Below are 22,854 nucleotides of genomic sequence, written 5' to 3'. Positions count from 1 at the left end.
CTCTGACCTGTCAGCACAGAGCCAGATGCAGGTGTCGAAACCATGAACGGTGAGATCATGATCTGAACTTAGGTCAGACGCTCAACCCACTGAGCCACCCAGGCGCCCCCTCCAAGTGTTCTTTTTAAAAATAAAGATGTTTTTAGGATTACAAGAACAATACAGCTTGTAATATAAGAATATAGAGAATACAAAGTGGAAAAATTTGTTACTAATCCTCTCAAACAGAAAGTCACCATGAACATTTCTGTTTTTTTTTGGGGTGCATTTTAAAGGCACAGTGTGGTCACATTAGTAAATAAAAACTGTCCCCTCTGTTAAATGGCGATTATTAATTATAACATACCCATTCCCACATTGTTGGACATTCAGGAGACTTCAAACGTGGTCTTTAATGTTGGGTAGTTTTCCAAAGGTTTGCTTGTATTTTTCTGATTATGGCACTTTTACACTATCTCTGTGCAGCTTCTGCTGCTGCCCCCCCCCCCCCCAGGAAGCACTGGTGCCCAATCAGAGATTTGGGGTCCTCTTCCCAAGCTGGGCCCAGTCACTTCCTGGGCTCAGAAGCCATGTCATGTAGGGGTCCTCTTCCCTGCTATGGAAGGTGCTTTTTCTGATGTGCTAGCAGACGGTAGAGGGGACAGCCCTGGGGGACTCCAGTGGCAGCAAACCGCTTATCCTTGTTTGAAAACACGTTATCACCTCCTTGAGCTTCCCCTCGGTCCAGGCTTGCAACCCACAGTCAGCCGGCCGGTCTGGGCTCTGTGGTCCGCAGGTCCAGCTGGGGATCTCAGAGCAGCTCCCGGGCCCGAGTCAGCGTCCGGATGCAGCGATTTCCAAGAATTAAGAACGGCTCTACTTAGAAGGTCGCCTCGGAAGTGTTTTGTGAAGACAGACGGGTTAGGGGGGAAGCGCAGACGCCTGGGCGTCTTTGAGCGCTCTCGCGGTGCACCCCGACAGCCCGTGGCCGAGGCGCGTTGGTGCGGGAAGTTTCCAGCAGGGGGCAGTGCAGGCACGCTTAGGAACCTTTCCCAATGGCATTGGGCTTTACACTGCAAGATCGTCCGAAAACTTGGAGCAGTTTGCTCTGTTTTATGGTCTGAAGTTTATTGACTTTCACTCCACACGGATCATTCGAGTCCGAAGGAATCCTTTAAAAACAGCAACAGCAGCATAGATTACAATCATGCGGTTTTGATGGAACCTGCTTTCTCTCCTTTGCTTTGGACATCTGTCACACTGGTGTGACAATGGGCTGGGACAGGCCTTCAGGGAAGGGCAGGGTAGGTGGATTCTACCTGGTGCAGCCTCTCCATGGGGACTTACTCAGGGTGCCGATTAAACAGACTGGCGGACTGCTGGAAATGTCTTTGTAGTGGGCCAGAGCTCTCAGTTAGCCTGGGTTGTAAAAGAAATGGCACTGCCATTATTTCCGGTAATCCCCGTCTAGTTTCTTTCTCTTTTTTGCCTGATACAGATACATCACCACTTCCCGGTTAACTCTGCTGAGTTAATGATTGCTCAACCATTTTTAGGTTTAAAACTCATTGGTTCCCTCTCACTGTATCCTTGGACTGGTTCTAACTAGGGAGTACAGGGCTGGACACTGCCACCCACCTGGGACCACAGGCTGGCCAGCCTCTACTAAGGCCTTGGTCTCTGCTGATCCCTGCCTATTTCCAATTTATGTTTCTTATTCTCTTGGGCCACCCACAAACGGGCTGGGCATGGCTCTGGGAACGATGCCTATGGTTCCCTGGCTCCCTGGGCAGAGAGAGCTGCTGAGGTGGTAGCAGAATCTCCACTGGGTCTCAGTGGACAGTGAGGCTGTCCAAGTGGGTTCTTTGATGCAATTTCCCACATGCCAGTTTCAAGACTCTGAGTAGATCCACCCGGGTTATCTAACTTCCAAGTCCCACTTGGTTCCTTTCGAACTTAAGGATGGCCTCTCTTGCCTGTTGTGTGGGTCAGGTGGGGCTGTTATGGGTCCTCTGGTGCCTAGACATACTCAGACCCACTTCTCCCCTGAGGCTGGATGACACAGGTCTCTCTAAGAGGCTCAGTGCTACTGTCCTCTGGTTTCCGTTCTAGATCAGACCTTCAGACTTCAAGTACAGTCTGCTTTGTGTCTATCACCCACACAGTCTGTTGTGTGTCCACTCAGCCCACAGAGAGAAGGGGGGAGAGTGTGGCCTTGGTGCTGGGCCTGAGCCTCATCCTTCCTCTCCCGTCAATTCCTTCAGTTCCCCAGCTTGGAGGGTGCACACATACTCCTGCACACACAGAGACACTAAGACACAGACACAGACACACACACACAGACACACACACACACAGACACATACTGACACACACATATACACACACTGTACACTCTGATACCCACAGACACATACAATAGGTTACATATATAAAGAAGATACATTCTTAGCTTCCCATTTCACATATATGGATGCATTGAAGATGAGGATTGTAGTCGTGGTGGATAACAAAACTCTGTATCTTTCTATTTCATTGCCTTTCAAATATTTGCCTTCATACCTGGATGGTACCTTTTAAAGTAAGAAGCTAAGTCTGTCTTGTCTTTGTGTTTTGATTCCACAGTTGACTCTCCTTCCCCAAATCATGGGGCAAATCTACGTCTACTTGTCTGGGGAAGGAAAGGCCCTTGGGTGACAAGGAACACTTCTGCCCAAGCATCATCATCATCTATCTGCACTCCATCCTCTGTGCCTCATGGTGGACTGTCAGGTCAAGACCCCAAGGCTCAACCTTGAGTGGACTGGGTTTGTCTTAAAGAGAATGGGCCTTTATTGTCAATCATCCTGGGAAATGGTGGATTCTGGGGCAGGACATGGGACTTGGGAGATGTTGGGGTCTGTGAGCAGATCCAGGTATCCCAAATGTCTGAATTCTGAACAAATTGAGAAACATCCCCCATGAGTAGCAGATGGAGGCCAGATCATGGCCTTGCTAGCTCTGGTGGCTGGTCACCTTTGGCCGTACGGAGGATCCTGAGTAAGGTAGACAGTATCAGTTCGTGGCCAGATGTGGGCTTACTTCTAAGTTATTCTCTGTTATAGCTCCCTTGGCTCATTCCAAGTTCTTCAAATTCCCTGAAATTTACAATCTGGGCTCAGATTGTGGTGGGGTATTGGGGGGTGGGGAGGATTTTGCGCCTGTGGCTTGGTGAGCAGCACAGGGTACAGTGCCCACTCTCCGAGGACAGAGTCATGGAGCCCAAGGGTAGCTGTGCCCTGTGGACCTGTCTCGTGGTGGCTGCTCGGGGTGAAGGGTGATGAGGGATGAGAGCAGCAAGATGTGAAAGGAGGAGAGCTTGAATCCTGCTCCTGAATCTCTTAAGAAAATTATAGAAAGCATGGCTGGTGAGCCCTTGGGGCTCCTGCCTTCCTAATTCAGATCAGAGTGGAATTGGACATTGTCTATGTTTTGTGTGCCATGTGTGTGTTGAATGCCCTTCTGGGCTCGAAGGAGGAGGCAGTCTCTACAACATGCCAGACCCAGAGAAACCCCAAGTTTCCAGACAGAAGCTTCAACATGGAAGTTAAGTTATGGTATGTGGATGAGGAGATGGAAACTGGTTTTTAAAGCTGGTCAAAGGCCTTGTCAATTCATGGTAGACATGGGGTTTGGTGAACTGTAATGCTCAGCCCTTCCCATGCAACATTCCCTTCCCGGGGTCCTGGAGAGGCCCCCTTGCCCCACCCCCCTGTCTTGCACCCACAAAGGACCCATTGTCCCCACACAGGCATCCCCGGTGCTGAGCTGCCCCTGTGCAGCTGTCACAACACTGGGATCCTCTGGCTCTTCCTCGGATGGTTTTGTTACCAGATCTGAGTCTGATGTTTGCACTTTATGCTTGCTCCCCACCCCAGGCCTGACATGGGGCTCTCTGCATCCCAGGCCCCCTGGGTTCCATCTGACATGCTCCTTGGGTTTCCTGAGCCTTCACTGTGCCCACACCTGTTTTGCTGTGGGAACTCTTGACCTGGATTCTCTCCCTGCCTTAGAATGCTGGGAATTTCAGGAGACTTGGGGGCAGAGTGAAACAGATCACCCCCTGTTTCTTTCTTCCCTTCCTCCCTAGAGTAAATAGCAAAGGCTTTAGTTTTAAATTAGAAATGGTGGACCTTATAGTCTTTGCAAATATGAGTTGGTCTCAGTCTCTGACCCTTTTCCTTTTTCATTTGGACACCTGGGGATTTGTTGCTAGGTCCTGAAAGCCTGGACTCATGTTATCTCTTATCTTGCAGTGTTTCCTGGTTTTTCGATTACACTTTATTTAAGTAGAACCAGACCTTTTCCATTAACTTCCTGTTCTCACTCTAGCCTTTTGGTCACTGGATTGCACATTCTAATTATAATGCTGTGCAAATGGAGTGCATACCATTGTCACATGACCTCCATGAGATAGCATCATTAGTAGTGTTGTTCTTATCAGAAAGACCAAGAAACTGAGGCAGGAAGAGGCCAGGTGCTCACTCAAGGTCATAGAGTCAGTGGGAAAGCTTAGCCTTACTCAGGTTCTCCTGGCCCTCAGCTCAGAGTCCTTTAAAAACTAATAGGACTTCAGTGCTGTGTGCCCCTTAGAAGCGTGTTCAAATCAGCAGGTGCTGATGGTCTCCTCTCTTCTCAGCCTCTCCAGAGTCCAAGCAAGTTTGTAGGAATCCCATTTACCTGAGAAAGACTTTGTGTTTTCAGGATGCCTTCAGTGTAGGGCAGAGTCCAGTCTCATCCTGCAAAGATTGGATGAGAACAGCAATGAGATCTCTTGCTTCCCTTCTCCCGTCTGCCTCCTATCCCACAAATTCTAGAAAGTTGTGGAAGAGAGATCTTTTTGTCATTTACATGATATCTTCTGGAAGTCCTGTGAGTTAGTTTCTTTCCCTTCTATATTTCCTGAACTCAGGGCCACTGCTTAAATTGAGCAAAAGATCATGGCAAAACTCTAAGGGAGTGCTACTCAAATTCATAGTTGGTGTCGCTCTGTTTATTATTATAACAGTTTTTCCAGTAGATGGCAGGAGAGTGTTGTGAAGAGCAGGTGCCTTGTTCTAATTTGTGCGGTATCTCTGTGACTTAGCAGTGGGCCCACACTTGGCACATGACTGTTCCAGCAGTCATGACTAAGCTAGGGCCCCAGCAGAAAGATGACCATGGGAAGCATAACCTCGAAGCTCTGTGCCCAGCCTGGCTGCACTGGAGGGGACAAGGCAGGCAGTTGGAGAACTGGACAGTGAGACCTCACCCTTGGGACTGCCATGGGGGCCCATGAGGCCCTTTCGAGATGCGTGGTTTAGTCTGGGGATCCTCAAACTATGGCCAGCAGGCCAAATCCAGCCACAGCTTGTTTTTGTTCGGCCAGCGAGGTAAGAATAGTTTTTACATTTTAAAATGGGTGGCAAAAATCAAAAGACTTGTGACTTGGGACATGTGGCTACAAAGCTTAAAACATTTACCATCGGGCCTTTTACAGAAAAATGTTGCCAACATTTGGGACTTCCATTGGCTCCAGACTATCATGATATTTTTGGGAATGTATCCAAAAGCAGAAGGTAAGCTAGAAGACGGAGTAGCCCAAGGGGCTGCTGGTGCGCCATGGGTCCTTGAGAACCCTGGGAGGTGGTGCTTGGGCTCTCCCATCCTAGATCATATCGAGAGGGTGCAGTGCCTTGTGGGGGGAGCCATCTCCCCTCAGCCCTGGGCCTGGCTTCAGCCACTGCAGCCCTAATTGCCAGGATGCATTTTTGCTTTAGCATCTTCTGTCTGTCCATGCACCAACTATGACTCCTGGACCCAACAGAATGCTTCCGGCTTTTCAAACACCTTGGTGACAATTTCCAACAATGTGTAAGAGAAATCCCTTATGACCTTCAGGGTAATAGGATAATGTACTTAGACAAGAGGTCTGGACATGCAGCCGCTTGCCCAGTAGTCCTGGGTTCTTTATAGAAATATCTCCAACAGACCAGTTCCACAGAAGTAATGTCCACAGCCCAATGGTTGACGCCTGGACCACATTTTGTTCAAAAAAGGATATGCGTATGATATCGGATCAAATGTCCACCATCTGTCAGGAAATATGGCTGTCTCTACCTTCAAAGGATGTTCAAGTTTCCATTTTACAAAATGAAGAGTTATGGGATGGATGGTGGTGATGGCTGTATGACAACGTGAATGTATTTAATACCACTGAACCACACACTTACAGATGGTGAAGATGCGGGGCTCCTGGGTGGCTCGGTTGGCTGGGTGTCTGACTCTTAGTTTCCACTCAGGTCATGATCCCAGGGTCGTGGGATCAAACCTCACATTGGGCTCTGTGCTGAGTGTGGAGCCTGCTTGAGATTGTCTCTCTCTCTCCCTCCCTCCCTCTGCACCCTTCCCCCACATGCACTCTGTCTGTCTCTCTCTCTCTCTAAAATAAAAATTTTAAAAATTTAAAAATGGTGAAGATGATAAATTTTGTTATGCCATTTTACCACAAAAAAAGAGAAAAATGAAAAACATGCCTAGAATCTAATTACTAAACCTCTCCTTTGTTGTTCTTTGGTTGAAGACACAGCCTGCTTGTAACTAAGGATTATTTTGGGAGATTCTACTTTTTTTAGGTTTATTTATTTATTCTGAGAGAGAGCACATGTGTGTACTGGGAAAGGGCAGAGAGAGAGAGAGAGAGTAAGAGAGAGAGAGAGAGAGAATCCCAAGTAGGCTCCAGCACTTTCAGCACAGAGCCTGACGTGGGGCTTGATCTCATGAACTGTGAGATCATGACCTGAGCTGAAATCAAGGGTCCACCGCTTCACTGACTGAGCCACCCAGGCGTCCCTATTGTGGGAGCTTCTTAACAGAAGCTGCTTCAGTTTACTCTGTTATAGGCTACTATCAACAGAACCATTGGAATGATCCTTTAAAATATCAGAGGGCTCGTGGCCTTCTTCTGTTTAAAATCTTGCAGTGCCTCTCAACTCACCTAGAGCAGAGACTAAAATCTTTTCAGTTGTCCACAAGTCCTCCACCATCTGGCCCCCATATCTCTCTGACCTATCTTCTTCCTCTCATTTCAGTCTGTTCCCCATGGCCTCCTTGCTATTCCTCTGGGGCACTAGGCATGCATCCATTGAGAACATTCCTACTGCTAAGCACCTCTGTCTGCAAAATTCCTCCTCCTCCTGATATTCCCCTTCTAGTCTTTGCTCAGATGTCATTTTCTTCACGAGGTCTAGCTTTGCTTTCCTTAATATTGCAACCTGTCTTCTCCTCTCTTTTTGTGCTGTTATACCGTAGTACTTACTTGATTTGCTTACTTATTATCTACTGCTTATTCTTATAAGATGTAAGCTCCATGAGGTCAGGCATATTTTTTCATTGTTGTAACCCAAAAACATGAGCGGGGGGGTGGAGGCAAAGAGGGAGAGGGACAGAGGACCCAAAGCAGGCTCTGTGCTGACAGCAGCAAAAGCCTGCTGTGGGGCTTAAACTCACAAACTATGAGGTCATGACCTGAGCTGAAGTCAGACACTCAACCGAGTGAGCCACCCAGATGCCCCTCAACATGTTTTTTTTTTAACGAATAAATAAACAAATCTTTGAGAGGTGAGCCTTCCCATGTATTGAAGACTGTGTTAGAATTACAGGTGCCTCTTCCACCAACAAATTATCTCAGAAAAGTTGGGTGTTGTTTTAACGGGGTTTTTGGCCAGGATCCATAAGGTAGCTTCTTTAAGTGAGGTAGATACTCCTACTATTATTGTTAAGCAGAGGAGGAAACCAAAGTAGTTAAGGACTTGAATCAAGGGTTGTTGGCTCCAGAGTCCATGCTTTTCATGCTACATGATACCACCTTTTCTGTAGTGCATCAGAACTTGAACTTGTCTTCTCTCCAGACAAGGGTACTTCTGCTTCTGCCAGATTTGGCTTTTTCCTTAGTTGCACCATTCCTGTACCTCTACTTTTCTGGGAGGGAGCAAAGATAATTGTCTTTTTACGAGTGGGGAAACTGAGGCCCAGCCATTTTCATTAACTTGACCCTATCACAGTGTTCATAGGTAGCAGAACTGACCCTGGAACCTAGGAATTCCAGACTCTACAGCTGAATACCCATACTGTGCTGCTTTTTGTTTTACTCCTCATTCTGGTTGATAAATTTGATAAAGATATGGAGTGAATGGCAATTTAGAGTAACAGTAGTAGTAACTGGGGTGGGGGTGTTGGGTGGATGGGGAATGGTCACCAGAAGGTGAGTGGGATAGAGAAAGGATTCAGAATCATGGAGAATGGTGGAAGAAGCAGAGTGTTTTAGCCTTGAGGGAATCCAGGGTAAGGGTAGGGGCATCTGGAAACTCCTGATGTTTGAGTATCTATGTGGAGGTGTTAAGAGGTGGCCTGAGGTCCTAGAAAGAGTGTGGGGTCTGGAGAGATGCCCTTCTAGGAGGGGGACAAAGTCTGTGAATTTGAGTTTTCCTATCAGTGCAATGAGCACCCACTAGGACCCACTTTGCAGAGTTGTGTCAGAAAAACACATGTGAAAGGAGCCCAGCCGGCTCCTCACACCCCATGAATGCCATCCACCATGAATACGGTTGTGAGAAGGTCACGATGAAGGCTGCGATCTACAAGACTGGTAAACCACTTTGGCAACTTGATGGGGATGGTTCCCAGGACTAGGCTGGAGGATGCGCACCACCATTCCATTCTGAGCTGTTTTATTTTGTTAAAACCAGTGTAGCTTAGCATGACGACCACAATATCTGCAGTATTCTACAATTCCGTTTCATTTGGGGCATAGAATGGAAGAGATGTTATCTTCTATATGACAGAGGGCGTAGCTAGGATGACTGGAAATGAAACATCATGCATTCGGATGGTTTGTTTTATTATAACATACGCTGTATGCGTATTCTATGGCTTACATATAATCAGTCAATATTCTATCAGTTATTCCTCTTCAGAAACATGTGGAAAGATGAACAAAGAACAGCCCCAACATCACAGCATGACAGGGTCAGGGAATTTCAGAAATGGAAAGGACGTTAGAAACGGGTTTATAGTGAAATCGAACATCTAGAGGAAGGATTTAGAAGTCCCCCCGGAGCCCCTCCTGGCAATGTGCAGCAGTCTCCCATCTTGCTAAAGTGTCACATTTGGCACACGCTCCTGGAGAACCAGCAGACTTTTCAGTCTTTTTCAATTAAATTCCATGATGCTGTCCCTCTTGCCAACCTGATGTTAATTTGCCTCCTGTTGCTGCACCTTCAGTGGTTTCCCATTTCCTTTAGGATAGACTCCAAAGACATTCACAATCTGGCACCAATATACCTAAGGCTGTTACTTCCCTTCACGTGTCCTCCGTTCCAGTCTTGCCTCAGTGTGAGCTCAGGTTTCTGAGACGGGGTGGGGGGGCACAGCGTTTTGGGGCTCCAGAGCCCAGGGGCCACATGTGTCCCTGGAGGCACTGCCTTATCTCTGCTGCTCTGGGGTTCTGTTCTTACCTCTTCCACACTTCTGTGCAGGGGAGGTTGAGATGAGCAGGGAGTGAAAGTCACTGTTACTAAATGACCATGAGCCTCTGTGAATCCAGCAGAGTCGAGACGCTTTCATGTCGCAGGCCTTCGGTAACCAGCGACTCCCATGACTGGCCCATCCTCGTGTGCACATGTCTATTTGACCTTCACAGAAGAACCCCTCCTGTAGCTAAACCAGCCCACAAGCCCTTCTATGCCATCTGCCTGGCAGTCTTAAGCCTGCCTGCCTCCACTGTCCCACATAGGACAACACCTTCTCCCTTCCTTGAAGTTCAGGCTGGCACAATGTGCTTCTAATGTGATCCTTTTTGCCACCTTTCTTAGTGTTCTTATTTTTGTCGCAAGGAGGCTGTTGATTCACATCAGAGGAGAGAAACACAAAGCAATTCATATCAGAGTCCAATAGGACTAGAGCAGCACCGCCCAGCAGAAATTTAGTGTGAGCTACATATGTAATTTAACATTTTCTAGTGGCAGGTGAAATTACTTTTGAAAATATTTTATCCAGCCCAGTTTTCCAAAATATTATCTTAGCCCATGACATTAAAAAATGATCAGAAATATCTTTCTTTTTTCTCTGTTCCAAGTCTTAGAAATCTGCTGTGTCTTTTATACTCAGACGACATCTCAATTAAGACTTACTCCAGGGGCGCCTGGGTGGCTCGGTCGGTTGAGCGTCCGATTTCAGCCCAGGTCACGATCTCACGGTCCGTGAGTTCGAGCCCCGCGTCGGGCTCTGGGTTGACGGCTCAGAGCCTGGAGCCTGCTTCGGATTCTGTGTCTCCCTCTCTCTCTGCCCCTCCCCTGTTCATGCTCTGTCTCTCTCTGTCTCAAAAATAAATAAAAAAACGTTAAAAAAATTAAAAAAAAAAGACTTACTCCATTTCAAGTGCTTGGAGGCCACGTGTGGCTAGTGGCTCCTGTACTGACCCAGCAGGTCTGCAGAGTCTGCAGGCTAAAGGGTGTGAGCTCTAGAGTCACATGGAGCTGAGTTTGAATCCTGGCTCTGACACTGATAGGCTGTCTAGATGTAGGAAAATCCCCTTACTTATAAGAGGCTCAGTTTTCTAACCTATAAAATGATGATGTTAATTATTGCCACAAAGAGCTGTTGTGGAGAGCAAATGAGATAATACATGCTCTGGTCCACAGTGAAGCTTTAGTGTTCACTGTTGTTATTATTATAGATTTTAAACTTGAGCGTTTATTTGCAAGACCAGCGATGCTCTATTTTCTTGCATCAATTTCAGTCATAAATGTCTGTGGGTGATGAAGACAAGTGAACTTGTTTTGAGGACTTTAGTTTGGTGGGCATTCTTAAGGCACACATCCATGAAGTTGGCTTTAAAAATGTTTATTTTGAACATTTTAAAAATGTTTATTTATTTCTTTCAAGAGAGAGAGAGAGAGTGAGCGAGGAGGGGAGGGATATAGAGGGAGGGAGAGAGAGAATCCCAAGCAGGCTCCGTGCTGTCAGTGCAGAGCCTGATGTGCGGCTTGATCCCGTGAACTGTTGGGATCATGACCTGAGTTGAAACCAACAGTCAGATTCTTAACCAATTGAGCCACCCAGGAGCCCCTGAACATTTTATTATGAAAATATTCAAACAGAAAAGTTGAAAGAATTATACAGTGAACGTCTGTATACACAATCTAGAGTCTACAATGAATATTTTGCTGTTTCCTTTATTAAATACCTATCCATTTTTCTATCCTTCTATCCATTCATAAATCCATATTATTTAATTTTTTTTATTTTAGAGAGAGAGAGAGAGAGTGTATGTGAGCGGGGGAGATGTACAGAGGGAGAGAGAGAGAGAGAGAGAGAGAGAGAGAGTCTTAAGTAGGCTCCATTCTCAATGTGGAGCCTAATGCAGGCTTGATCCCATGACCCCGGATTCATGACCTGAGCCAACATTAAGAGTCAGATGCTTAACTGACTGAGCCACCCAGGTGCCCCTTACTTATTTTTTTTTGAATTTTGTAATTATTGCAGCCAATGTTCATCTTGCAAGAGTTAAAAAACCCATTAAGATGTGTTAATCATGTGTGCTTTTGCACATATTTCAGAAAGTGGCCAGAATAGTGACAACAAATGTGTAATAATTTGGATGATTTGAATAATACAATTAATATAACTGATGTACTATAATATTTAATAAGCAAGATACATGTTCTTTCCCAACACCCGTGGAAATTTTATGACTATTATTACACATATAAGAAAACATACATGCTATACCTTCTGAAGGTAATAACTACAAAAAGAGAGTCCATCTAAACCGATCGATCCACTCTAAAAAAAAAAAAAAAAACCAAAAAAACTAAATCAGTGTTTTAAACAACTCTTGACTATAGAGAATATCAATTACAAAGTACAGACTATTTAGGAATAAATACCACCAACATCATGACATATTATGTCTAAATGCAACTCAGAGGAGTGTTCCTGCTTTTAAATGTATTTTAGGAAAGAGTCATTAAACAACAAAAATCACAAATTAATGAAGACTGACAAATGAAAAAAATTATAAGTATCATAATAGATCAACCTCTTGACAGTAGTCAAGAGATAAAGAGAGACAATATTAGGACAGAAGAGTAAGAAGCTCAGTGTGGTTCATGAAACGTAAAACATTTATTCTAAAAAGAAACCCTTTTAAAATATATTTAAGTTATCTAAATGGAAAGAACAAATTCCGGAAAATTAAACTTCTACATTTGATTCAAGAAAGCTCCAAAAGATCCCAATAACCGTGGAAAAAATTGAAGAGGTAGTTCAAAAAGTACTATGAAAATAGTATCCTAAAAGGAACAGATACTTTCTGTCATTTAAACTGTTCCAGAACACCGGAAAAGATGAAATAGTCCTCATCTTTTTCTAAACTGTGAACATAACCTTGATCCCACATTGGAAAAAGAACAGCATGAAAAGGAAAATATATAGGTTAATCTCACTCATAAACAGAGATGCAGAATGTCAGTTAAAATGTTAACAAATCAATGTTCTTAGTAGTAAGTCCTGGGGTACCTGGGTGGCTCAGTTGGTTGAGTGTCTGGCTTTGGCTTGGGTCATGATCTATAGTTCGTGAATTCAAACTCCACATTGGACTTGCTGCTGTCAGCTCGGAGCCCGCTTTGGATCCTCTGTCCCCCTCTCTCTCTGCCCCCCCCCCTGCTCTCTCTCTCTCAAAAGTCAACAAACATTTAAAAAAAGAATAGTGAGTCCAGACCAAGAAAGGTTTGTCTAAGCCATGCAAGGATAGTGCAACAAAAGGAAATGTGTTAACATGATTCACCATGTTACTAAGGTGGAAACAAAGTAACTGTGATCCCCTGAGTGGATGCCCAAAAACATATTTGAGATGCTGTAAAACTGCCCAAGAGCCACCAGTGAGGGAAGTGCTTGAGAAGGTAAACAGATGCCACTAAATGGATGTGACAATGGGCCTTCATTGTTCCCAAGAGAGTAAGTACATGCTTATAGGGTTAAATGAACATTATACCTAGGCCACGATTCTCTGAGTGATTCTGCCTAAGTTGGTTAAGAAATATTTTACTCTTTCTTTAGCCCTTTATTTATATCTTACGGATATTTATATTGTTTGAGTGAATTTTAAACAAAAAGGCACAGGGCCCACAGCTAGTATCACTCCAGGCTAGATGTAGGACAACAGGTTCCTGAGATTCCAGGAGGCACATGCTTCCGTGCTAATGGCACAGAGCCTCCAGGTGAAGTTAGGCGAGCTCTCATTCCAAATGGAAGAATGTGAGCAAGGCCCCAAACCATACGTCACACATGGTCATACTTTGACCTTTCTCATTATGTGGGGTAACCCGAGGATTCATACAAACGGTGTTTTAATCGTAGCCTAAGTTATTAATTTAAACCAGACAAATGTCCTTGGGGATTCTTCATTCTGTGTAGGGGTTTTTATAAACTTCCATGATTTTTCACCTAATTCTCCCTTGTTTACTTTTGTTGAGACATTGAAATATTTTACAATTTAGACTTTTTCACCTTTGGAAATAAACCAGACTTGGAAAAAAAAAAAATCTTTTGTCAGAATTTTGGATGAATTCAGAAAGCTGTGTAATTTGGCTGCGTAATCAAGACGGCTAATTTGAGGAAGTACAATAGAAGGAGCACGGCCTGGGCCTGGGTCAGCATTGGCCCTCCTGACCTGGTCTCAGCCTCAGGCACAGTGAGACTATGGCCTTCTGGGCCACATCTCCATGTTGAGCCCAGTGGAGCCATCATCCTGGATTTTCATGCTGCCCAGCACAGAAACACTTGGCTGAAAGGGACCACACGAGAAGCCTGTTGATCTCTTTGGATATTTAATTAGTCAGCAAATGATTTCTGACAGAATAGCTCACTGACCACCCTTCAGGCAGAACTGGCCTGCTCGCATGTGGCAAATCTGTCTCAAAGGATCAAAGGATGTGTATGGTGGGCACAGCTAATTAACTATCCAATGTTTGCATCCGGAAAAACCCACTCAGGGATACAGTGAACACAGTGGTGAACTATTTGGCACTTACTACTATTCACTATTCAGCACTATTACAACATTTATTACTGCCCACATTATCTCTTGAATTTCCCCCCTTTTCTGCCTTCTGCCATCGGAGGGGAAGGTGAGCACCCATCCCAGTTCTTGCTTCAGGTAGGCACCAGCCCTTCCCCTGGCCACAGTCTTCAGGGACAGGGGTGCAGAAACTTATGTTGAAATAGTGGGACCTCCTCTAGGCAAGAATGAAGAAGCATATAGTCTGCTTTTACAGGCAGCCAAACTGTAGTCATGAGAAGATGGAACAGTGCTGTGGGAGAAAGACAGAAGCTTAGAGCTTCATGACATTGGAGAGCCCCCGGGTCAACCAACTCTAAAGCTGTATTAACTTGGACTGCAAGTTGTGTGTTTTGATTATTTTTAAGCCAGGCCGAGCTGGGTTTTCTCTTCTGTGCATGTTTAAAGCTCTTGAGTAATACGAGTGATAATTATTCTCTGAAATTTTCTGAGTGTAAGATTTCTATTTCCTTTCTTGGATGCCCCCACACTTACAGCCTTAAAGTTGCAAATCTCTCGCACGAACCATTTCTTCCTTTGAATTGCTTCTTTTTAATAGTGTTTTTAAGCCCTGGATGATGTAGCAGTAGTAGCAATAATAATAATAATAATAATAATAATAGCTATTACTGTGCATTTTCTATTTGTTGGGCACTTTCAGAAGCATTTTATGTGTACCACATTTCCTACTGTAAAATAGTATGAATTTAGAAGGAATAAATGTGCCTTTTACCTATAACATTTTTTCCCCAAAGGGAATAAATATTTCAATGATTCCCAGTGTGGATAGATTGAAATTCTATGTATGTATTTAATAACTAACACCTACTCTAACCTTCTATTCAGTTGGCCCCATAGTACTCTGAGGCCACGGCTGTCATTTCCCCATTTTAAAGAAGAGGACGACTAAGGTATAGAGAGGTCACACTGTGAATGACAGGGTTGGAGCCAGGTACAGCCCGTTTGATCCCAGGGACTATGCACTTCACTGCCTCTCTGTGTAGATTTTATAGGACATGACTGGGCTGTTGGTCTTTCTCCAGGACATGTCATGGGCAGGCTGAGCAGAGATGTGAGTTTTACAGTGAAGATCAGAATTAATATTTCATCTTCTCTTTGTAATTGAAAACATGATTAATTGTTACAAGTCCCCCTACAGCACTTTTCTGAAATAGCAAAAAGTAATGTGCATACTTCCGAACCAGGGACAGATTGTATATTATTTGGATTCTTTATGTCTTGATTTTTATGTACTTGAACTGTTAAAAATGTGTATCAAAGTAGATACGTTAAAACCTCCCTAGGACACTGGTTTATTCTATTTTGTCCTTATAATTCCTGGAGGAGTTACTATATGTGTTGACCTGTGACGTAAATTGGACGTGAAACCACAGTGAGGATTGATGTTCTTTTTGACTGTGCTTCCCAACATCATAATGTGACCCTCTTCGTGCCGTTGCATATTTCTCCCCTAGAATTCTACATTGTGTGTGTTGGGTAGACTGTAAAAAACAAAAAAACAAAAAACAAAACTACAGAGGATTCTTGATGACATCTTTAGTAACAGACCGGGAGCAAAAAGCACAACTTGGTTTCTCTAAGAGATTGTTTCTTCCTCATTTGGTCTTTATTTGCCAGCAAGAAATTAGCAAAGAAAAAAAATGGAGACATAGAAGGCCAAAGGGAAGGCGGAACCTTAGATATCTCACAGATGCGATGGTAATTGAGTACTTTGGGGCCTTCAGAAGGAGAGGAATAGAAAGCAGGGGTGCCCTTGGGAAACCTGAGGTGCAGCGGTCCATTCTTGGTGTCCGGCGTGAGATCTTCCTCTTCTCATCTGGCTTTAGTCAGGGCATGGAGTGATGTCCAGCAGTCTGGGCCACCAGTGTGACTCAGGCAGGGGCAGGCGTGTGCCTTCCTAAGTGTCTGTGGCCTCCCGCCACGTTCTCTACCCACCAAGTTCTCCACCCACCATGTTCTCTGCCCACACGGTCTGTGGCCATGTGTATCTCTGGCCCCGCCGTGCCCTGTGCCCCTGTGTTCTCCCTCTGCAGGCGCCTGAACCTCGAAGATGTCCTTCCCTCTCCTCCCTCCCCCCTCCCTGAGGCTCCTCAGGCCACAATCTGTCCTTAGCACTTAAATACTCTTTCACATAAATGGACTTAACCTACTTACACATCTACTTGTATTTTCACTTATGGAAATAGCTGTCTACTTTACAATTTGGATTTACCATTAGCTATATTTCAGACTACTCCTGATCCAAAGGGGCAATCCAAACAAAGTGTGGTGAATAGAAATGGAGGTAAAACGAATCAAGAATTTCCCCAAAAGCCGCTCTCTTGCACGGTTTGGTATTAATATCATGACCTCTGCTTTCCTTAGATTTGCATTTGTCCCTCCTTTGACTTACAGGTTTTCTGAGATTTCATTTTAGGGATCTCTGTTACAGTTGGACTTAATTTTTTTTTTCTACCAAAGTATTCATGACTCTGTGCCTCAAAATGATTTTTCCTGGTATGTCAAAATATGGTCTTTTTAGTTGCTGTTTTTGTTTAAAGCCATGGTAACATAGTTGAATTACTGTTGGGAGTAACCATTTCATAGAACATTTAAAAATGTTGAGCCAAATCTGTTTGACATAGCACTTTACAGCAGTAGGATTAAATCCTCTTTGACAAATATTTTAATTGCAGAAAAATGAAACTTGGGGAGGGGTCTGGAGGAGTTTTGGCGGGTGTCCTTGTGCCTGCTGTCAGATGCTCACAGGGCCATGAGGAGTTCTGCTAAGCAGGAGGTTCTTGGCAATCAGAGCTGCCGACTTGGTGTGTGACTCCTGCAGGTTCCTGAATCTTTCTGTGCCTCTGTTCCGTCCCTGGCTGTCGGGCAAGGCAGGACTCACTGGGGCTCCACTCCTGAGTCAGGTCAGAATGAACTGAGAGCCCTTGGTAAGGGCGTGAAGAGTATGAGACAGGATTTTCCCCTCACTTCCCCAGCACATGCATCCCCTGCACAACTGATTAAGTCTCTTATTCAGAATTGCTTCAGTGCCCATATAGTCAGCCCAGAATAAGTTAATTGTCACTGGGTTCAAAGTTGTTTTATTTTTATTTATTTATTTATTTATTTATTTATTTATTTATTTACTGTTCCCACCCACTTTATTTTTTTTAATTTTATTTTTTATTTTTAAAAAATTTACATCCAAATTAGCATATAGTGCACCAATGATTTCAGGAGTAGATTCCTTAGTGCCCCTTACCCATTTAGCCCATCCCCGCTCCCACAACCCCTCCAGTAACCCTCAGTTTGTTCTCCATATTTATGAGTCTCTTCTGTTTTGTCCCCCTCCCTGTTTTTATATGATTTTTGTTTCCCTTCCCTTATATTCATCTGTTTTGTCTCTTAAAGTCTTCATATGAGCAAAGTCATATGATTTTTGTCTTTCTCTGACTAATTTCACTTAGCATAATACCCTCCAGTTCCATCCACATAGTTGCAAATGGCAAGATTTCATTCTTTTTGATGGCTGAGTAATACTCCATTGCATCTATCTATCTATCTATCTATCCACCGCATCTTCTTTATCCATTCATCCATCGATGGACATTTGAGCTCTTTCCATCCTTTGGCTATTGTGGATAGTACTGCTATAAACATGGGGGTGCGTGTGTCCCTTCAAAACAGCACACCTGTATCCCGTGGATAAATGCCTAGTAGTGCAATTGCTGGGTCGTAGGGTAGTTCTATTTTTAGTTTTTTGAGGAACCTCCATACTGTTTTCCAGAGTGGCTGCACCAGTTTGCATTCCCATATTTTATTTTATTTTTAAAATTAACATACCAGTAAGAATGACACTTTTGGGGAGTATAATTCTATGAGTTTTAACGCAAGTACCCACTCGCCACTATTAGCGTACAAAACTGTTCCACACTCCAGAAACTCCCTGGTGCTGTTCCTTTATAGTCACCCCATCAGCCCCTGGCACCTACTAAACTGTTCTCCATAATTATCATTTGGGCATTCTGAGAATGTTACATAAATGCAATGACAGATGATGTAACCTTTGAGATTGGCTTCTTTCACTTAGCATAATACCATTGAGTTTCATCCAAGTTATTGCGTGCATCAATAACATACGTGTTTTTTTGTTGCTGAGTAGCATTCCATCATAGGGGGTACCATAGTTTGTTTATCCGCTCAACCATTGAAGGGCCCTTGGATTATTTTCATTGTTGGTGTCTATGAATAGATTTGCTGTAAACAGTCATGCATAGGTCAAGTTTTTAAGAAGTTCTTTTTTAAGAGGTTTCTTTTAAAGAGGTTCTTTTTTAAGTATTATTGCTTCCTGTGGGGATATCAAAACATGGCTGCAAATTCTTTGACACTCTTCCCATGAGAGGTGGTGTCTCTATGCCCCTTTCCCTTGAATCTGAGTGGGCTGCTAGGAACAATAATATATAGCAGAAGTGATGCTACCATTGACTCTGAGACCAGGTCATAAAAGGCCATGCAGTTTCTGTCTCATTTACCAAAACACCCAGGCTTGCAATCCCGAGGCCCCCTTTGAGAAGTCCACTTACTCTGAGATCACCATGCTGGAGAGGGAGTGTTAGAGCTCTGGCTGACAGTCACCGCTGAGCCCTGTCCCCATCTTTTCCAAGTTACCAGATGTGTGAGTGAAACCAGCTTGGTCCCTCCAAAAGAGTCCACCTGCCAGCTGAATACCACAAGTGACCTCTGCAATGCCACGTGGAACAGCAAAATCACCCAGCCAAACTGCCAAGTTTCCTGGGCCCAGAAATTGGGAGAGATAAGAAAGTGGTTGTTGTTTTTACCCACTAAGTTTGGGTTTGTTTGGATCACAGCTGTGGATCATTTGGAACACTCTCCAATGAGTATTTAAGCTTCACAGAAACAAGGATTATGTCCCTTGACAAACCTAAACTTTGGATGCAGTGGTGCTCAATAAGCATCATTTCTAATTTTTTTTTTTAAACTATGATTTCTGTACCATGCTTAACAAGGCACCTTGTAAATATTGTGCAGGGTAATGACCAGGAAGTGGAATTACTTTGATAATTACCTTGGTGATAAGAAAATTATCCAATAACTATCAAATGCTATTAAGTATGTTACTCATGGACTCATCAACTGCAGAATCTGGAAAGGGGGTTAAAGGACCATCTGGTTTACCTCTGTGTCAGGCAGGTGGGCAGTGAGGCCCACGTGGGGAAGGGGCAGCAGGAGGAAGGACTTGGAGCCTGATGTCTGGTTTCTGCGTCCAAGTGGATCAGTCAAGGCCTCTGCTCACAAATGCGGATGCGTGGGAAAAAGCCACTGGGTGGCTCTGTGAGCCAGCACTTTGGCATAAGGAGGGGTCTAGCCCTGCAATCCAAGCAAGCCCCCCCAGACTCAACTAGTTAATGCAGAAAACAGAAGCGTCTTTTCTGGTCTCAGAAAGCGCTTAGGAGCCACTGCTTTGATTAAACGCAAGCTTAGGCAGTTATGAAAAAGGAGCAGGAGAACAAGACAGTGTTCTTGGAAATTAAAAAATAGTCCACAATGGCACAGATTAAATGAAAACTCACTAGCAGTAATGAATGACAAATGGACTCTAAAATCTGAGGCAGAGAAAGAGAAGAACTGGAGGGATCCTCACAGATCAGATCAAAAACAAAAGGTGATAAGGGCACCTGGATGGCTCAGTCAGTTCCACGTCCGACTTCAGCTCGGGTCATGATTTCACGGTCCGTGAGTTTGAGCCCCACGTGGAGCTCTGTGCTGACGGCTCGGAGCCTGGAGCCTGCTTCGGATTCTGTGTCTCCCTCCCTCTCTGCCGCTCCCCCAACTCATGCTCTGTCTCTATCAAACAATGAATAAAAGTTAAAAAAAATTTAAAAAACCACAAAAGATGATAGAAATTACAGGAAGGAGAGAAAGTGAAGAGAGACCTGATTTTTTATGCGTTTGTTGACAAAGGTCTATTGAGGCCCTCCTCTTGGTCTTTGCAGTAGACATGAGGAAGTGAATAAAACAGAGGAAAAAAATATCCCAGCTTGCTTATGTTCAGTGAGGGATGGAATGGGGTAGAAGAGAGAAAATAAGCAAATAAACAAGTTAAACTATATCAGATGAAGAAAAGCAATCAGTGCTCTGGAAACACAAGAGAGCAGGGAAGAGGAGAGAGTTGGGTGGGTGGAGGGAGGTGCTGACAATTTTAAATAAGGTGGCCAGGTAAAGCCTAGATCTGAAGGGGCAAGGGAACAAGCCAGGAGGTGACCTGGGGGGAGCCTATGAAAACCCTGAGATGGGACCCAAGACCAGTGTGGGTGGGGCCAGGATGAGCCTGACAGAGGAGTCCTTGGGGATGCTGATGGTGAGGACTTCAGGCCATGGTAATTATTTGGGCCATTTTAAGGACTTCGAGAGGGAAAGGCATTGAGGGATTTTCAACAAAAGAGTGACATGATTTCACTTAAGCTTTAAAAAGATTATTCTGGCTGTTGTGTTGTGACTAGATTGGAAGGGTATGTGGGTGCAAGGGCAGAAACAGGGGGAAGAGGGAAGAGTCTCATGTAATGATTTGGGAAGAGAAGGTGGTGGTTTGGACTGGCCTGATAGTGGCCGAGATGATGAGAAGGGGCTACGTTTTGGATTTACTTTATTTATTTCTTTTAAAAAATGTTTACTTATTTATTTTTCAGAGAGAGAGAGAGAGAGAGAGGGAGAGAGAGAGAGGAGAGGGGGAGAGAGAGAAGGAGAGAGAGAATCCCAAGCAGGTTCTGCACTGTCAGCACAGAGCCCAATGCGGGACTCAAACCCACGAAGCGTGAGATCATGACCCGAGCCGAAATCAAGAGTCAGATGCTTAACTGACTGAGCCAACCAGGCGCCCCTCGACCATTTTTTAAGTATTTTGGATCAAATGGTTTTTAAGACTCTGGTGAAGAGGCACAAGACTCCGGGAAGGTGTTTAAACAGTGGCATTCTTTTCCATCCTGGCTTCCTGTCTGTCCCAGGCCTGGGCCTCTGATGTCGGCTTGGCATCCGTCTGGAAGCTGGAAAGACCCAGCACCCTAGGTCCACTCATTTTTTTTTTTTTTCCCTAAAAGGAATATAATTTCCATGGCCATGTCTCTCACTCTGTGAAGAGCTCTCATAGTTGAATGTTTCTTGCTTTGCATTGGGGGTGAGGGTCCCAGGAGGATGCATCAGAAATGGTTGTAGACTGGCCACTCAACAAGAAGGAAGGGCCATGAACTGCTAGAGTTTTGGAGGCATTAAGCCCCTCCAGGTCCTAGGCCTTATTTTCAAGATAAAGGGATAGAGACTGCTGCAAGGAGAAGAATGTGGAAGAAGACGGTTCCAAGCAAGCTGAGCCTCCAAGGACACGCTTACCAGTTCTGGAGGAGAGCAGCACTGGCAGTCCTGAGTTCCCCAGACCCGGCGTCACTTGTGTGCACGGCACGGGCCCGGAGAGCTGCCTGTGTGTGTAGACGGTTCACGCTTTCCTCTCTGCATCCTAGATGGCCCTCTAGCTTTGCTTTCCTCTGTCTCCTGAGGCAAACTGGGAAGTTTGTCTCTTTGGCATTTATCTTCTGTGTGTTGAAAGAGAGGTGGGGGTACAAGATTAGGGAACCTTGAAACAAAGCATTAAGGAGAGCTATCTCAACGTTGTTCAAAACTGAGCTGAATCAGACTCCTGATGATATAAAAGTCTTGCCAATTCCCGTCACAACATACATGGCAACAAGCCTTTCTTCTCGTAAATGTCTTTTCCGTGTCGTGTCCCGCCAGTCTGGTGGGATCCCTCTCCCCCTTGACCTTCTGCCAGAGCCCAACTGTGAACCCGCAGAGCCGTCTGCTTCCCCCTTCTTGCTCACCTGCGGCTGAGGGCTGGCCAAGGAGACGGGAGGGTTACGTTCTCCATGCGACGCCCGTGTGTGGTCTTCACGCTTCACTGCACACGGGACTCTGGCCGGCAGCCGCTTCCATTCCTCCCGTCGCCTCGCTCCTCCTTGCCCCCATCTCCGTGGCTGCCCACACCTCCTGCTTTATGTTTGATGAGGGCTCCTTCGGCTTCCTGTCTCCAAAGCCGCGGATCTATCTGCTTCTTGGCTCTTCTCCCCGTTCTTAGGTCTCTCCGCAAAGGTGCCCCCACCCCCTCATCCAGGAATAATAGTTCCTTCATTTTAGATCTTGACGCCTCACCTCCTCTCTCTTAGATACTTCATTTCTTCCTATATTTAACCCCTTGCTCTCCTGAGTCCTTGAGTTTTCCTTCTTTGACCCCTTCTCCACAGATGATGAGCTTGTGCAAGTTTCAAATACCAACAGCAGCAAAAACCTGGGGAAACAAAAACGCTCTTGCTCCGAAGCCTGGGTGAAAGCACTTTCATCTTCTAGTGAAGCTCTGGAAAGAGAACCTGGCGTATGTTGTTCCCCTTCCAGTCTCTGCTTCAGTCACTCAATGCAGCTCCTACCTCCCAAACCCCAGGGGAACTAGGCCGGCATTCATGCCCCGGATGTCAAAGTGGTGGGACGGTTTTTCAATCCATCTCTCACCTGTTCTCTTTCCAGAATCTGAAGGCGTGACCTTGCCATTGTCCGAGAGTCGTGGTGCTGCTCGGCACAGTGGAAAGAACTCAGGCTTTGCAGTAATTTGAATCCCAGCTCTGCCGTGTAATAGCTGTGTGGTTACAGGCTAGTCACTTCACATCTCTGAGACTTACTTT

Source organism: Panthera uncia, chromosome D2 (assembly GCF_023721935.1).
Source record: "Panthera uncia isolate 11264 chromosome D2, Puncia_PCG_1.0, whole genome shotgun sequence".
NCBI classification, from domain to species: Eukaryota; Metazoa; Chordata; class Mammalia; order Carnivora; family Felidae; genus Panthera; species Panthera uncia.
Note: the sequence above shows the minus strand (reverse complement) of the source record.